The 16987-nt window shown below is 42.2% G+C and overlaps 1 protein-coding gene across 4 annotated transcripts in view; it reads left to right on the forward strand.

Annotated features, from left to right (window-relative positions):
• The window catches only part of SULF1 (sulfatase 1), a 173801-nt gene that overhangs the window by 19595 nt on the left and 137219 nt on the right, over nt 1-16987 (forward strand). Inside the window, exons 1-2 of one of the 4 annotated variants that reach the window (XM_032315779.1) lie at nt 4632-5106; nt 13723-13817. The exons of 1 other annotated variant lie outside the window; for it this stretch is intronic. The gene's annotated coding sequence lies outside the window, so the exon portion shown is untranslated. Of the gene's footprint in view, nt 1-4631; nt 5107-13722; nt 13818-16987 lie in introns of those variants that run through there. 2 more of the 4 variants (XM_032315780.1, XM_032315783.1) reach the window with 2 other exon arrangements.

The raw sequence follows: 16987 nt of genomic DNA on the forward strand, positions 1-16987 counted from the left end.
CTAAAAAAGAATTCCCCACTCCTAAAATAGAGGTCTGATGAGCAGCAGATGTGGTTTAAATGAACCCTTGTTCAACTGAACTAAGAATATATTTTGATCTGTATGAGGCACAGGCCAGAAAAGGGGGTGTTGGGGGTGGGGGGATTATATCACAGCCTTGGCCTTGGGCTTGGTGGTGGAGTTTGAATATATTTATTTGCCCCATAAAGTTTCTCTTGTAAAGCCGAATGCAAATGAGCTTTTGGTGAATAGTTTCTAATAGTCAGAGGATGCCATACAAGCTCTGCTTACGAAACAATTTACAGTTTTACTTTGTCGTCTCAGAATGTGTGGAGGAAGGAAATTCAATGGGCAGCCATAACCTTTACAGTGATCTGTGCCCTGACAATGATTTGCAAGTTCCACAACTTTTTGTCTCCCCACCCATAAAGGGAAGATTAGATCGTTGTTCAAGAATGACAAGCATTTAATATTTGGAAATGACTAAATAATGAAGGGCCTGGAGTCTATAGAAATGCTGAGGAGAAAAGAAGATTAATTTCCAACCAAAATCTAGTACAAACATGACCTTCCTATTGTAAATCTCATGAATAGGAAAAGAAATTACATCTAAAGCTTTGTTTCTAGGGCTCAGAATTTGGAAATATATTAATACTGGAATGCTTCCGATGGGGGGAGAAAAAGATCTGTTTATTATAATCTCTTGTCCGTGGAGATGAGAAAAATTCTTTCTGCTACATTTTACAGAAAGAATGCAGTTGGTGAAGATTTAAATGACAGGAATGGAAGGGTCATCTTTTTATTCTTTTGCCTTCAGGCAGGGCTCAACTTAAGTCATCTCAGGAAAGAGAACAGTGCTGTTGCTCCCAAAAATCTCTAGGTGAGAAGGATAAAAATTAAAACGGGCAGATGGGAAAGCTCTAAGGCCTTGAAATTAATAAAGGTCAATTCTGGCTGACATTCGTTTCAGTTAAAATTCATTCCTATTAGCAAATAGCCTGACACTTAGCAACACTCCAAAGGAAGTGATGTTTGGCACCAGTTCTCTGAAAATTCCACTTAGTATTAGTATTCATGTCTGGTCATTGTTTTGTTCACCTCCTCTTCACCCTGATGGTGAGGAAAGTCCTGACTGAAGATTCTAGAATGACCAAACACAGGACATCCGACCCTGCACACATGGGATCAACAGCGGATTGTTAGTCTCATATACTCACAGCCCAGGGAGGAAGACACAACACGCCCGTAGAGCCACACAGAAGTTGCACTGAGGAACAGAGTGAACAAGAAAATGCTGTGGGGGGTGGGCTTTGTAGTAACAAGAGGATGAGGTGTACCTTGATTCCCAGGGTGGGATACGGTTGGCTTGATTCAGTGACTGTGTGGTCTGGCAGGGAAGTGAAACTTATTAGGCTGAAGACCAGGTGGAGTGCAGCTGGTCCAGCTGCAAGGAAGCTAGCCAGGTGGGAAGCCTTTCCCACTCGGGAGGGAAGGGAGTTCGCTTTCCCTTGGTTATATTTGGCCCCTCTCAGAGTAATATCTTTGCCACACTTAGTGTGTCTCATGTGAGGAGAGTTGCTTCTGACTGGATTAATAAATATGAAGACGTAAACAGTTTTCTAGCGAGAGTATTCTCATGCCAAGCCTATATAATTAGCTAGATGATTCATGCAGAAGTATCCTTTGCTACTCACTTTGATTTGAATGAAAAGAGGAAGAGAGCTCAAAATCATCCAGACAAATTACATATTTAATTCCTCACTTGATTTCGATTTGTCACAAGGTGAATATTGACTAACTTGAGACTTAGAGCCAAAGGGCTGAAAATGGTCTAGCTCGTGGAAGTGAAGGGGTTTCTGTCTTCCATTTGTCATGAAGAATTCTGTCAGGAAATGCGGTCAGGTCAAACTCTCTCTCCCTTTCCCTGCCAGTTAACAAGTGAAAAAAATAAAGGATATGGGGAGACCAATGGTTTCAGGTGGAGCCTGGGCATCTGATGTTAATTCCTGTTTATAATATGTTGGGCAAGGCATTTAAGCCCTCTGGCCCCCAAGTTCTGTACTTTCTCATAAGGAAGTCAAACTAGGCCAAGAGTTTTAATATACTTCTTTAGTGGCAAAACCCTCATTTCAAACAAAATTGTAAAAGAGGAATGAAATTTTTTGTTTGAGTCCAAGGGGTGGAGCCCAAGCCCAATTGACCTGGCCTCTCCCTCACATTTCCTTCTTTCCAGTTCTTCCCCAAAGATTCCTAAAACACTTCCTCGAGAGCCTAGGGTTCCTTAGAACCCAGTTTGAAAACCAGCCAATGAGCTACTATCTCAAGTTCCTGTCAGCTTTCAGCAGAATGGAAAAATCGTAGGCTGGGTGGTCAGATAGACGTGGGTTCAAATCTTCGACCTGTCATTTCCTTCGCTGTGTTACCAGTTTGTTTTAGGACAAGTGCTACGTTAAGAATGCATGTAAAGCATCCAGTCAGTGTGTGGAGCCTCACAGAGCCTCATGAATGGTAGCTATAATAAATATTATGGCTGTGACCTGAGCAGGACCAAGCGAGGAAAGATCTTACCCATGAACTACTAAATTGCAATGAGACCTCTGTCATTTCTGCAGCCAAAACCCCAAGAACTTGAGGCTAACATTTCTCTTTCGAACCTGAATTGGTTTTTATTGTTCCAAATTAGTGGAGGCGGGGACATTCTTCTAATTGACTGAACATTTTGTATGTATTGGCGAGCATGTACTGTGTAGACACACCCCAGTTCTCTTAAATGACACCAAGGTTGATGCAACCACCACAGATGGAATTTAAAGCACGTTGCTTTCACCAAAGAATAACAGGAAAAATGTCATTAAGAACACTTTAGTACGAAGCCACAAGAAATGCGGTACCTGACAGCTCATGGTCTGTGTTTCACCCCGGATCATAAAACAATTCACCAGAGAGCGTTGTTCGTTGTTCGTTCGTGGACCTGCTGCTGTGATGGCCTGCTTTCTTTCGGTAGCGGAGGAGTTCCCCCCGTAAAATGCATCCCAGAAGTCTGATTTCTGAAAAACCTCACCTTTGGGGAATTTCCCTGGCATTCTATTACGTCAGTTCCACTTTATAGGTCCTCTAAATGTACAGTAGTGAAGACTCAAGTACAAGCCAACCATCCTGTTACCCTCACGAACTTACATCCGAGAGGAAGCTGATTCAAGTAAAGTTTGGACGCTCCCCTCCCTGTTTTATGATGCTTTCCTTTTCTTTTTAAAATTTATGAACATTTCCAAACATACACAGAAGTGCAGGATATCACACACTCCCATAAACCTAAGGTCCAAGTCCACGATCAGTACTCCACCACTAGGTGGCAATTCACCTGAGCCTGGGGTGTTAGGCCAGGCCCCTTCCACTCCAAGGGGACCCTTGCACTCCAAGAATGGCCTAACCCCAGGCAGTTAAATCCAGTCCACACCTATGAAGCTCCCCGTGCGGTAGGTAGGCCATCCTGGGGAGCCACATAGCGTCCCCAACCTAGGAAGGCACACTGCACAGTAGGAATGAGAGCAGAGAAGCTGAACACAGCAGAGAAAAAAGGGGGAACTTTGGGAAGACTTTGTGGAAAGTTGGGATTTAACTAAGCTTTGAAGGAAACGGGAGTGCAGACATTCCAGACTGAGGAGGAGGATGTAAGGCTAGGAAGCGAAGGAACTGAAAGGCCATCTTTACAGTATGATTCATATTATTTTTTAACTCGTTTTTTAAAAAAGATTTTACTTAGTTATTTGACAGATAGATCACAAGTCGGGGGTGGGGGGGAGCAGGCTCCCTGCTAAGCAGAGAGACGGATGCGAGCTCGATTCCACCAGGATCATGACCTGAGCCGAAGGCAGAGGCTTAACCCACTGAGCCACCCAGGCGCCCCTGATTCATGTTCTAATGTGCTGGGGTAGGTGAGGCGGAGGGAGGTCTGGGAAGTTGCTGACTGGTGGAGACACGTGGAAGTTTTGAATCCCAGGATGAGAAAGTTCCTTAGGAGATGGGGAAGTTGGGGAAAACCGGGCAGAGTAACAACCATCTGAGCTGAGGAGGTAGCAAAGCTGGGTCTCGAGAGAGGGAAGCAGGAAGGACTGGTGCTGAGAGGGAATCCGAACTTTCTCACCAGGAGCTCTGGAGAGGGGAGGTGAAGCCCGGGAGTCGGGGTGGGGGCGGGGGAAGAACCCTCTGGCTCCGTCTCTCGCTCCCACAGAGAAAAGCGGGAGCCCCATGGAGACCACAACTCGAGGATGAAAACAGGGGCTTCAGCCCGGGCTCGGGGAGCTCCCTGCAAACACCACCGCCGGGAAAACACGAGCCCGGGAATGAAGAGAAGCGGCCGAAGCACCTGGTCGGAGTCTCCGAAACACCAGTGTTTACTAAGCACTTGGGCTCCGGACCGCCCGCCTTTCCAAACCCCACATCTTCCAGGCACTCCATCCCGCCACAGGCGGCTACTGTGCCGGCGCGCGGGGAGGGGGGAGCCGGAACCGCACGCCGGGCAGCCCGGGCCGCCCGCCCTCCGAGGAGCCGGCCCCCGCGGCCGGCCGGCCAGCTGCAGCTCGCTGTTTGTTTGCCGCGGTTTGCATACACATATTGGGTTGCTTTTTTTTTCTTCTTCTTTTTTTTTTTTTCCAGTCAGTTCAGCAGTGTCCCGAAATTCACCCCCAGTGTAACTTCTGCCTCTGCTCCTCCTCTTCTTGGAACTGCCTTTTGTTTGTCTGGCAGCCTTGGTTCTATGGGGGTGTGTGATGATAATAATACGCGGGCTTATATAACCCTCTTCATCTCGCAAGCACTTCGCAGACAGTCCCTAATGAATCTTCGGGCCGCTGTCAGGCCGGGTGGCTGGAGCGGGCCGAGAGCAAACCCCCAGCCCGGGCGCGCGGAGGCCAGAGGGGAGGGCGGTGCGGGTCAGAGGCCAGGCCTCCCTGGCTCCCCGCGCCTCGGAGGTCAGGGCAGATAAGGAACAATGACTCTCGGCCTGGGGAGGAGGAAGGAAGTCCCGCTGCCACCTTATCTCTGCTCCTGTGCACGCTCCGGGCTCCCAGAGCTTGTTCTCTAGAGAAGACTTGGAAGGCGGCTTTTGTAAGTATGATGCTCTGCTTTTTCTTTAAAAAGGAAGGAAACAAACTTTCCTTACTGCCTTTGTCCAGGTCACAGTATCTGTTGGTTAGAAGCATTTACCTCGCTCGGATTCTTAGGTGATGGAAAGTGTGTTTCTGGCCCAAGACCTCCGCCCAGTTGGGTCCCTCCTAAAAGTGATAGGACCGGAAAGAGGCTGGGGTGGGTAATTCATTTAACAAAAGAACCCCCAGGCCAGGGGATGCAGTTGGGCCACTGTGACCTGATCCTCGTTGTGTATGACTGGTCTACACACATCTCCTCACCCTAGAGAGGAATCCTGGTTATTCACCTGGCGTGTCAGGCAACCAGAAAGGATGGCAGGACTTGAATCTTAAGTTTTTCTGCTTGCAGTGCTTGCCGTTTCAGACAAATTGAATTGCTGGAAGTTTCTTTTCACACTATGAAAGAAATCCCATCTTTTGGTGGAGGCTTGAAACTTGCACAGGCTTGTGTAAACTCTACAAAACCCTGTAACAGCAGTGGACGTGTGAATTGTTACTGTGTTTTTCACTGCCTTGCTGAAGGGTCTAAATATTAAAGGAACATAGACACTAACTTCTCAAGCCCTGGCAAAAACCAAAGCTCTGTCATTCAACTGCGTCTTTGTAAAGAATGCTGAATGCAGGGTCATTTTCTCAGGGGTGATGCTCATTGCATTGAGAAATTGTCTTTCAACAAAATGAACTTAAAACCCAAGACTAACACTAAGATACAATCTCTGAACTTATTTCAGTTCTATTTTGGGTCGTTGTACGATGTGCATGTATAAAACAATCATGATAAGTTGGTGCATAGTGGCATATAGAAAACTACTGTCTTTGCTCAGGTAAGAAAACTAAGAAATACAGATTGACAAGACCTCTCACTTTTAGTACTAGAAGGACTCTGATGAGTGCACTGAGCTTGACCATCTTTATCTTTAGATAAGCAGATCTGAAAACCACATATAATGGGTATGTATAAATGTGTTTATACCTACAAAGTATGTGTGTGTTTATACATACAAATGTATGTAAGAGTTCAGGATAATTAAATATATATTTACACATACACATACTCTTACATTTCTTATATCTATCTGGTGCTCAGAATTTTACATGATATTATATCCATAATGGGCCAAGTGGAAAGATTTCATATCAAAGTTCAGAATGCTGTAGCAAACATAGGAAACATTACAAAATTACGTCTATTTTAAAGAATCCCTTTAAATGACATTTCCACTTAGAATTCTCTGAGGATTCCAAGAAATTCTAAGGCATAATTAAAGTTGAAAATGAGACTGGATTGTAGTTGCTTTTACCCCTGAGTTTAAAAGTGATCTGTCAACACTAAATTCTATATGCTAGCTAATTTAATTACAAAGATCAGTCACATAATCTCAACATTAGCTTCAAAGGCATACTCAGTCATAGTAGAAGGAATACAAACCATGATGGGGTCCAGATTTGAGGCTTGCTTTTGCCATTACCTGGTTATAGGACCAGCAACAAGATCTTTTAAGATTTGAAGCCTCAGGTTTCCCATCTATGAGATATGACCAATACCACTTACCCCAAAGACAGGATTGTTGAAAAGACTGAAAGGACATAATGTATGTGAACTACCTAGCATGGTGTCTGAAAATGGCTGTCCGTTTTAGGGCTTTTCCATTTCCATTTTCATCTTTGATTCGATTCATTCATTTATTGAGCATCTACTATGTAATTACATGCTACACTAAGGAACACTAAGGAACAATGCTGCAAGGGTGAATGAGATTAATACCCTGCCCTGGAAGAGTTTATAATCTAAGGAGACAGTTGGAAACAACAGATAATTTTCTTAACAGTGCACTACCTGCAGAAACAAAAGAGATTAAGATTAAGATTAAGTGACAGAATTGAAACCAGAGTGATTATTTCTGCCTTATGTCAGTCAAAGGAACTTGCGCAAAGATGACAGTGATTGTGTGAGTCTTATTAAAGGATCAACCAGAGGTGTGGAAGGACCTTGCAGAAGAGGAGAGCTGGGGAGAAGAAGGTGTGAGAAAGCCTGGGGTTGGAAGCTGATTTCAGTTGGTGCTGGACTATTGAACCCACAAGGGGCTGGAGATTTTGTCAGGGACCCAATCATGAATATTCTGGTGCCTCTTGTTGAGGTGTTTAGACCTATTACTCTAATAAAACTCAAACTCATGCGTGGATCAGCTTGTGATCTTCAAAAAGTCTGTTTTATAGGTTCATATCGATTAAAGAAAAATGGGCTGAGACCTGTACCCCTGGGGATAAAAATACATGTTTATAAAAAATAAAAAATTTAAAAAAAAAAAGAAAAATGGGCTGAAATGTAAACCAACTGCATCATTAAGACAGTATTTGCTTTAACAGATGATGTATTTGTTTGTAGCAAAGCCATCCCAATGATGGAAGCATGGAGGCCCCAGCTCCTTAACTTAACACACTGACACTGTCGGGATCACTCTTTAATCAGTGGGAGTCAATTTGCATGGATCGAAGAAGGCAGAGAGCAGCTATGATTTCTGTTTTAGGAAGGTTTTACATAGAACATCTAGCATTCAGTACAGAGTGGGGGGTGGGCAAGGTTAAGGGGGTTGGCAATGCTATAAACTAGGAGAGCAGTTCAAAGACTACTGTAGTGTACAGGGAGAAATTCCTAAGCAGTGTAGGTGGACAAGTAGGACACAGATTCCAGAAATATTTAGAAGGTAGGACATTCTCCACTTGGGGGCTGAATGAGGGAATGAAAGGAAAAAGAAAGGTCTGTATTAGTTTTGGGCTCAACGGAAACACCACAAAAACAGAAGGAGATATATCTTCGTAACAAAAAATTGGGTTATGGGGGGTTGAAGTGTCAGTAAGAAGGTAGACTGCAACACTGAGTAAAAAAAAAATCAAAAAAGTGTTTTAAAAAGTATAAAATTACCAGATTTGAGGGGAGGGTATTTTAAGCTCTCCCTATTATGCTTGATGCCCCCAAGAAATGTCAATATCTGGGCTTACTGGGCTCTGAGCTTTCATCTTGCATCCCTGCTGTTGAGCGGATTGTTTTTCCATTAACTTTTCAACAGGAAGGCCATGTCTAGGGCAGCATTGCCAATAGCCATGCATACCCTTAAAAAGACTAATTTGTACTTCCTCTGAGCCTTCAGCAATTAGGAGAAACTAGGAAAAAAGATCTGAGGGCTAGTAGGATACTTATTGAGGAAGAACACTTATTCACAAAGAATATTTAGTCATAAAGAAGCAGCTCTTCCTTACCAGACTTTTCCATTCGCTGCCCACGAATTAGGGGACGCACTTGGAGACTGGAGAAAAGGAGGTCATTTCTAAGACATTTCTAAGCAAATCCTGTTGCTTAGCCAGAGCCATCTCCTCCTTCCATGTGATGGGCAAGTTCTTCCCCTGTGCTTGAACCAGGCATCATTGGAAGGTTGGGGTGGGGGGGTAGAATTTGTAAATTTTTAAAAGATGACAACTGGAAGAATTTTAACAGAATGAGTAGAAAACAATCTGATTAGCAGACAGGAAGCTGTGACTTTTTAAATCTTTGAGGTCTGATTACTTGATAACCTTAGTTTTCTTACACCTTTCACCCTTTCTGTAATCGGTACTTAATCCCCATGTCAAAGCCTCCACTGGATTTCCTGCATTTCAGAGAACCTTCCCCACCTGAACACTTCAGAGCAAATCCCATTTATTATGAAAGGGGCTCAGCCCCGGACTTCACGACTCATCTCACAAAGTCGCATAATATTTCTTTCTGGTAGGCAAACTGTATCAACATATTTTAAAACAGATTTAAGAAGCTATTTCCACTTGTAAATACAAAGAGGTCTCTCGCTCATCAGAAAGATAATATTTGGTTATAAGCTGAATTCCATCTGGCTTCTGATGGTTCACTTCAAAATTCCCCACACTTCAGAAATTATTTTGGGCTTTTGAAATCATGAAAAAGGTTTCTATTTTTACCAAAATGTTTCCGCCATAAAAGAAAAAAAAAAAAAAGAAGAAGAAGAAGAAAAAAGCAAAGTTCCAAAAAGGAACGGTTACTATATCAGTTCTACAAAATAATCACCACATATATATTTTAGAAGATGGCCTGGCATCATGGGAAAGTTTATTATTTAAAAAAGGAGCGAGATCTATTTGGGGGAATTCCCATTAGTACAATAGAAAGTATGAAGAATATACTAAGCTTCCATATATGGTGTGGGCCATTCCACATGTAGGTTACTCAAGCCATTTAAAGTCTTGGCTCCATAAGCGAGTGCTACACTCTTCAGAGTCTTTCTGGGTTTGCTGACATAATGATTTACTCCGGGCTGGGTCAGCTGCCTGAGCCACTGTGCTCTCCTGCACAGTGTTTGAAGAGTGGGACAGGGTGCAGCTGTGCGGGCCCCCAGACACCTGAGTCCAGAAGATTGCTGAATTGTGTTCCGTTTCTGTGCTGTTCGGAAAGCTGGACACTCCCCAACTCTCTCTTGGGTTTGGCTTCCTGTTCACATGTTTTCTGGTCTCATGTCATTGTGCATGAAGTAATAGTCCCCCATGCAAGCACCATGCACAATGGCAAGATTTGTGTGGTTCAGTGCAAGTTTTCTAATGAGGACATTTTGGACCTTCCAACAACTCCTTAGGGAAGGCAGTTTGGAACTGTTCTTACTTTCCAAGGCAGAAAGCAAGCACAGACAGAATGCACTTCTGCAACAAGACGAAGAGTCACTTTTAGGAGAAATTAAAAGACAACTGCCCAAGAAAACTACGCACTTACCCTACACATCTCTCTCCATGTGTATGCGTATACAGGGTAGAAAAATGCCTCCAACTTACAGTTTGAAAACATCAGTTACTGTTTCAGCATTTCGCTATGAATGGTGCTAGTGTTTTCCACTGAGGACTGTTATTTTAATGACATTTCTCTGCAGCAAAATCGGATGAGTTTACGAAGTTTGAGAGCCAGGAAATGCAGCTCAGTTTCTGAACAACTGAAAACCATGAGAGTCAAGTTCAATCACCTACTGGCTTTATAGCATGGATTCGTAAGTGCTAAGTACAGAAGCCCTAGTACTAGAGAAGCCAAACCAAACTTTTAAAGTACGGCTGTTAAACTATCAAACTCAGCTTCCCAGTATATTATCAGCAGGCAAAATTCTGGCACATAGCCGCATTTATTTATGGGATGTTAATGTCAAATTAATAGGCGTAATTGCCAATGTTTTATAGAATTTTAGAGCAGAAAGGGATTTTGGATGTCTCCCAATCTTATCTGTGTATTTTACAAACAGAGAAACTAAGTTTCATATGAGCGCTTGCTTTCTTGCTCTCTTTTTCTCTCCCCCACCCCCAACACGTGTTTGCGCAAGACACATCTGAGTCTTGGGCTGAGTCGTTGCTTACAGAAAATATCGTAAATCTGGCTTAAGAAAAAGAAAGGGCAAGATGACCCAGAGCCAGACCAGTGTGGCCCAGCTTCAGCGCCGTGTGGACCCACAGTTTATCCTTGATTCAGGAACCATTCAAGGTCTTAGATTAGGTGTTTTTGGCCAAAATTTGAATAAACTCCAAAACAAATCCAGATCAAGAGGTGACTCAGATCCTGACAATGGAGGGATCCTCCATCAGTGTATCGTACTTATCGGTGACCACAGTGTGATTAGAGTGTGAGACGGAGACGAAGCCCCAGGTATAACCCTCATGCTTTAGCAATCCTAAAACCTGGTTGAGAGATGACCAGGAGAATAGGAGAAGGAGAAGGTGAAGGAGAGAGCCCTTCACCCATGTAGGCAGCAGTGACAACAGAGTGGACGGTATAACTGAATGCTACATTGTGTGGCATGGATTTTTAAGTGATGGCGTGCTGGTGAGAGAAATGAGAATGAACATTGTCAGGAAATGTCAGGATTTCAGCCAATCCCAGAGGGGTGCTAAGAATTTGAAAAGGTGGAGGGAATAAGGGCAGATTTTTCTAGATAAAGAACAGAAGAAATGAAAGTGTAAAGAAAGTCTTACAGGGAGTGGGAGGGGGAAGGGGGGAAACCCTGGGGAAGCCAGGCTGGTGGGTACTCTCCTATGCATTTCCCAACCTTACCAATGGACCCTGGAGCCCCCAGTCTCTCCTTATATTACTATCTGCTAAAATGTTACCGAAATACATACCCTGAAAAAATGTGTTAATTATTTGAATTATATTTATATAACTATACATCTGCAATAGTAACATTGTATTTATAGCTTTGAAAATCCAAGAGAAATTGCTGATTAAATATGAGCAAAACCATAAACCAATAATACTCTCTTTAATGTTAATTTTCTTTGCCAGATGATGCCGGTTTGCTGAAACTAAAGAATGAATATTTTAACCATGTTCATTCATGAAATTGTAAAAAAAAAAAAAAAAAAAAGAGAGACATTTTAATAAAAACTTTCTATTGTGCATTTATACTATGCCTATTTGTAATGAATTGTTCAAAGAGGGGCACGTGAAAGAGGACAGGATCCAGGCAGAACCTCTTTTGGGGTCTGGGTTATGGAGCAGAGAGCCGTGCTGGCTTAGCCGTCCTATCACCTTGCTGTAATCTGGCCAATACGAGTTATCGAGCACTGCCAGAAGCATTTGCCTCTTGTGGGCGCATACTTAGCCAGGGATTCAGGCTGCCTGTGTTTTCCCTCTAACAGCCTACAGCAATTAAATTGTTACATTATTCTCCCACAGATTAACATTTTAATGATGACAAATCAGAGCCCTCATTTATAAAATTTATGAAAACTCTGCTCTCATTCCATGAAAATACCTTTTGATTGCAAATTACCACTGCAAGGGCAGTGCTATCTTTGTTATAGGCTAGGAAAAATAAATAAATAAATAAAACCCAAGTAATAACGATGGCCAGTGTTTATTGTGTGCTTTCCATGGGCCACAAACCCTTCTAAATTTTTTACATGGATGTTAGTGTGTCATCTTCACATCAACCCTATGATCTTCAGTCCCCATTTTTCAGAGAACTCTGAGCCACAGAGAAGTTCAGTAATTTGCTCAAGTTCACTAATGCTGTAGCCTGGAATTCAGGCATCAAATTCCAGGGTCTGCTACCCCCAGCAGTATATTCAGAATGGTCTGAGCGTTCTTTGGCCTTAGACTATGCCAACATGACCACAGCCAGAAACTTAGAGCTTTATGCTCCCATGTAAACATTCACTTCAGGAGATCACAATGTGTTCTGCGTCGTTGTAAACATACACATGTTCCCAGGAACATGTTTAAAAAGTGGACATCTGTGTGGTGCTTGTAGTAATTTGTAATATTATCAGAGACATGGGAACAGAGAATGGAAAAGTTGTCCGAGAGCTAAGCACCTCCCAGGATAGGAAGCACAGGGGAGCAGCCAAAAGGAACTGGGTTAGGCGTGCCCGATGACAGAGGGTGGCGTAGATGGGTGGAGGAACTGAGCATCTGTCAGGAATGGAAAGAGACACATGATAAGGGTGGTGTGGGAGGAAGGGTCCTGCAGTGACAGGCCAGCGCCAGGGAAGCCCGGCTCTGGCACTCTTGCTATAAAAACGAAGTTTCCAGAACAGAGAAAAAGGACTTGGTGCTGCCCACCTTTAGCCTGAATCTGCAGGGCCAGTTCAGATCCGGAAGACATTCCAGGTCTATTGTATCGAGGGAAATAATCTATACTCACTACCTCTGAGAGTTCCCTCTGTGCGTACCTATAGACACTCGTTTTCACTAGTGAAGAGGTAAGGAAGCTCCAAATGCAATGCTCTAATATTTACATGGGCAAGAGAAGCACTTTTTAAAGGTCAAGGAAATTTGGGGTGTTAAAGTGTGTTATTGTTTTCTTATTCTTTTATACTTCTGATAGCTTATATTTCCTTGAAAGATATATATATATATATATATATATATATATATATATATATAATATAGCTTCTATTTCCTCTTCTATACTATATACCATATGATATATACATGTTAAAATGTGCTATTTGTGGCAGCAAGTTTGCATCATCAGATGCTGTGTTAATCTGGGTGTTTCTTCTTATTCGAAGTATCTAAGTTGATTTTAGTTATTTATATTTTTCAACTGCCATAAATGCAGAGTAGAAACAAACTCAACCACTTGTAAAAGCTTACTTTGCTACTCATCAAATAATAGCTTACAGCAGCTTCAGGAGATTTTATGAATCAGCACGTTCTCCTTCCAAACTGGTCTCATAACCTGAAATTCAATGTCACTCCACTTTTAAACTTGGAATGCTTAGTAAACTTTAAAAAAATTCTTTATTAGTTTTAGGAACTCCAGTCAAAGAATAATATGAAATGAATCTAGGAGAAAGTCTTTCCCTTGATGAGGAGAGAGACGAATGGAGCCTCCTATAAGAGCCCTGAATTACCCACCGTATTTCAAAGTCTCTCGCAAGGGATTGTAAGAAAAGCAGTGTGGATATAATTTGGAGACTATTATTCCTAATGATGTCCCCCTTTGAAGTTTGTGAAAGGGCGCCATCTGAGAGATGAGAGAAGCCACTGGTAAAATGCAACTGAGGGCACATTTGCTCTCCTCCGTTGTAGGTGCTGACGGCCACCCACCACCCTCTGAAGAAGGCGATATTGGCGGATGACATGCAGGTTCTCCAAGACAGAATAATTGCAGAAAATCTTCAAAGGTACTCGTATCAAACATTTAGCTCTTGCTTAATTAAACCAAGGTGCTAATTAAACCCCATGAGCACCCCATGTCATTTGAAGAGAGACTGTTCCATGGATGGGGAATCGTAAGAAACTGAGAACGGCACCTTCCTGTAGCCTTTTCATCCTTCCTGTCTGAGAGAGCTAAAAGGGTCCTTAACTGTGGTAAAGCCGTTGCATGAAATTAGTCTCCAGCAGTGGCAAAACGAACACCTGAGTAATGAGAATCTAAAGAATCAGGGGTGCCCAGCTGGCTCTGTGGTGGAGCCTGTGACTCTTGATCGTGGAGTTGTAGGTTTGAGCCCCACACTGGGTGTAAAGATTATAGGAAGGAAGGAAGAAAGGAAGGAAGGAAGGAAGGAAGGAAGGAAGGAAGGAAGGAAGGAAGGAAGGAAAAGAATCAGGAATTTATTAACATGTTATGAGCTGTTTGGGAAGCTTAAGGGAATTAGAGCCACAATGGCAAGCCAACTCCACCCAGCCTATCCACAGTCTCGGGCGAAAACTACAGATGTTACCAGTCCTGTTCATAGCTTTGCCTTCACAGTTTCTTGCCTTGGCTAAGTAAATATTAGTGCCAGGGTGTTGTGGCACCAGAAAGAGCTACAGAGACCCACCTAAGCAATATGACCTTAGTTGCAAAAACATTCTTAGGGGTGTTGATTTGCCCCTAAGTTTAGTTGTAAACTTAGGGGAGTTTATTGCCCCATGTGTCTCTTCCCAAAGGTCAACACTGAAATTTGTTCCCTTCTACCCCAACCAAATGAATGCGATGGAAACCATTGAATTCCTGTTGGTTTCAAATGGCAGCTCTTCAAAATCATTTTGCTTGCTTTTCATTCTAAGCCTTGTGTTGGCCCAGGTTGTCTTAGAAAGAGTCCTCTAATCACCAAAAAGTTTACGAACCTCACACAAACAAAAAAATATATATATGAAGTCTTCAACAGGTCTGGCCTGAATTTCAGGTTTGTCTTTTGAGGATTGATTTATTCGGCTTCTCTTTCTAATAGTTAATGGAATTGAGCATTTTGTGTCCACACCACAAAGGGCAAGTTTAGCGGGGAAATATTTGGAAGTGGACAGAAGTCTGGGATTAGTTCCTTGACAGAAAATCGTGAGTGTTGCCGATTTTTTTCTGTAATTCTCAGTGCTTTGTGTGCAAATGATCTGGGGTCTCACCAGGAATGTATTAGAAGCTGGTTATCCACAAGATAAATCAAAAATAAGAGAAAATAAGTGAAAGTTTAGGTCTCCTTCCTTCAGAACTCCAAACAGGAGAGAAAATATTCTAAAACAGAAACTAAAAAAGGTATCTGTTTAGAAACAAGCTCAATAAACAGTAGAATTATGACTTCTTAAGAATTCTTCATCTTCTTGAGTCAGTTCTCAATTTAATGGATAATTTTACTTTAAGCATTATATCCTTTTCATTTTTCAGCATATTCTTATTATGCGAAGACAGAAATGTGTTTGATATTGGTTCAAGTTAGAATCACCTGCTCACATGTAACACACAAAACACTCACTTCTTAAAAATCTGTAGGCCCCCTCTGAGAGATGTCTCTAGTCTGCTTTTTCTGTCTTTGGACTGGAAAATTGAGATTCAAAGTCCCATCAAGTGCCAGCTTCAAACTCTCCACCCTTCCTCATCCATCATTTGAGCTGGATTAGATAGGCAGCTGAGTCACTTTTCACCACCACATCTGTGTTCACAGATCCACAGTCCTCCCATCTGGTAAGTTTTGTAGAGAGAAATGAATCCTTTCTCTGTGTGCTCAGACAGTCAGGTTTATAAAATAAGGACTATTTTAATGAGCCTTAGAGCTTCAAAATGCTGCCTTGTGCAATTTTGATTGCCTCTCTGCTCCTGTCATCTGAATATAAAGCTCATTCATTTAATATTTTTCCAGCTTTAAAAACTGCTTACCTGCCGTTCACTGAACTTGGCATCACTTCCAAAATACATAACATGAGAAATAGAACCAGGAGATGTTATAAGTAAAACTTAGAAGCTGCCTAAGCATCTCCTGACTGTCTGATCGCCAGAAGATTCTCTCTCAGTCCAAGGAAAGATAGATGGTATGCACAAACAATAAGACAACAAAAGGACAATTAAATTTCACAGCTTGGGGGAGATCGTGAGGGTTCTTGTCAAAAATGTTCACACCTGGGGAACAGACTGTTATTTTTTGTGGAGCCTGGTTTTCAGCTTGAAATACACCTGCCAAAATCTGAATGGCCACTATTGTACATTCTGGACTCAAAAACTGCACTGTCAGACAAGGTTTGGGGCACACAGATGGGATAAGTTAGAACAGCGGCTATGTTGTTTGTAAGGAAATTAAGCCCTTTCCTAGCCCTCTTGATGCCTACATAGGATGGAAAATTTTATCATAAGCATGTCTTGGCTATGCCTCCCTGGCACTTGATTATTTTTTTATATTACCTTAATAATTTAAGTGATATTCAATACCTTAATTTAAATTTAAGAGGTTTTTTTTTTAATTGTCCATGGACTGTAATAGTAAACTACATCTTTTCAAGGGACCACCGCCAGACTTTGACACTAAAAACTGTTCAAATGATCTTTGTCTTGGTATCCACCAAGCATTTAAACTTGCTGTGGAATATAAAGAGCTGAATTTGGGGGTGGTAAGAAGCCGACTCTTTTCCCTTGTGATCATTCTTGCCCTTAACATTTCTCATTGCACATCCTAGTGTCAGTTAAAATAATGCATGTGCTGTAAAACAATGTAACAGCAATCCAATATGCTTTTTTTTTTTTGGTGGCAAAGCACACACACACTTAACTCCAGCCCCTAGAGTTTTTTGTATATGAATATATGCCCTGAGGAATCATAGAAAATTGCCACTAGTTGAGTATTTTTGACCTACAAAAGTAGCAATTTCATAAGGTACCACTTAATATCTTCTGTAATTGGAAACTCGGAGAATATACAATTTTATTCTGATTCTTTTCACTATTGTATCGAAACGATCTACATTTCCTGCAGTGTCTTCATAAGTTCATTAGTTTGAATTGGGGCATCATTCTCTATTACACGGATGTGGGGCTAACGTCTTCTCCTGCATCGTCCTTTCATCCCTCGGAAACGAAATACTTTTTCCCCTGTGAGTCATCATGCAA

The sequence above is a fragment of the Mustela erminea genome, chromosome 16 (assembly GCF_009829155.1).
Source record: "Mustela erminea isolate mMusErm1 chromosome 16, mMusErm1.Pri, whole genome shotgun sequence".
In the NCBI taxonomy this organism is placed as follows: Eukaryota; Metazoa; Chordata; class Mammalia; order Carnivora; family Mustelidae; genus Mustela; species Mustela erminea.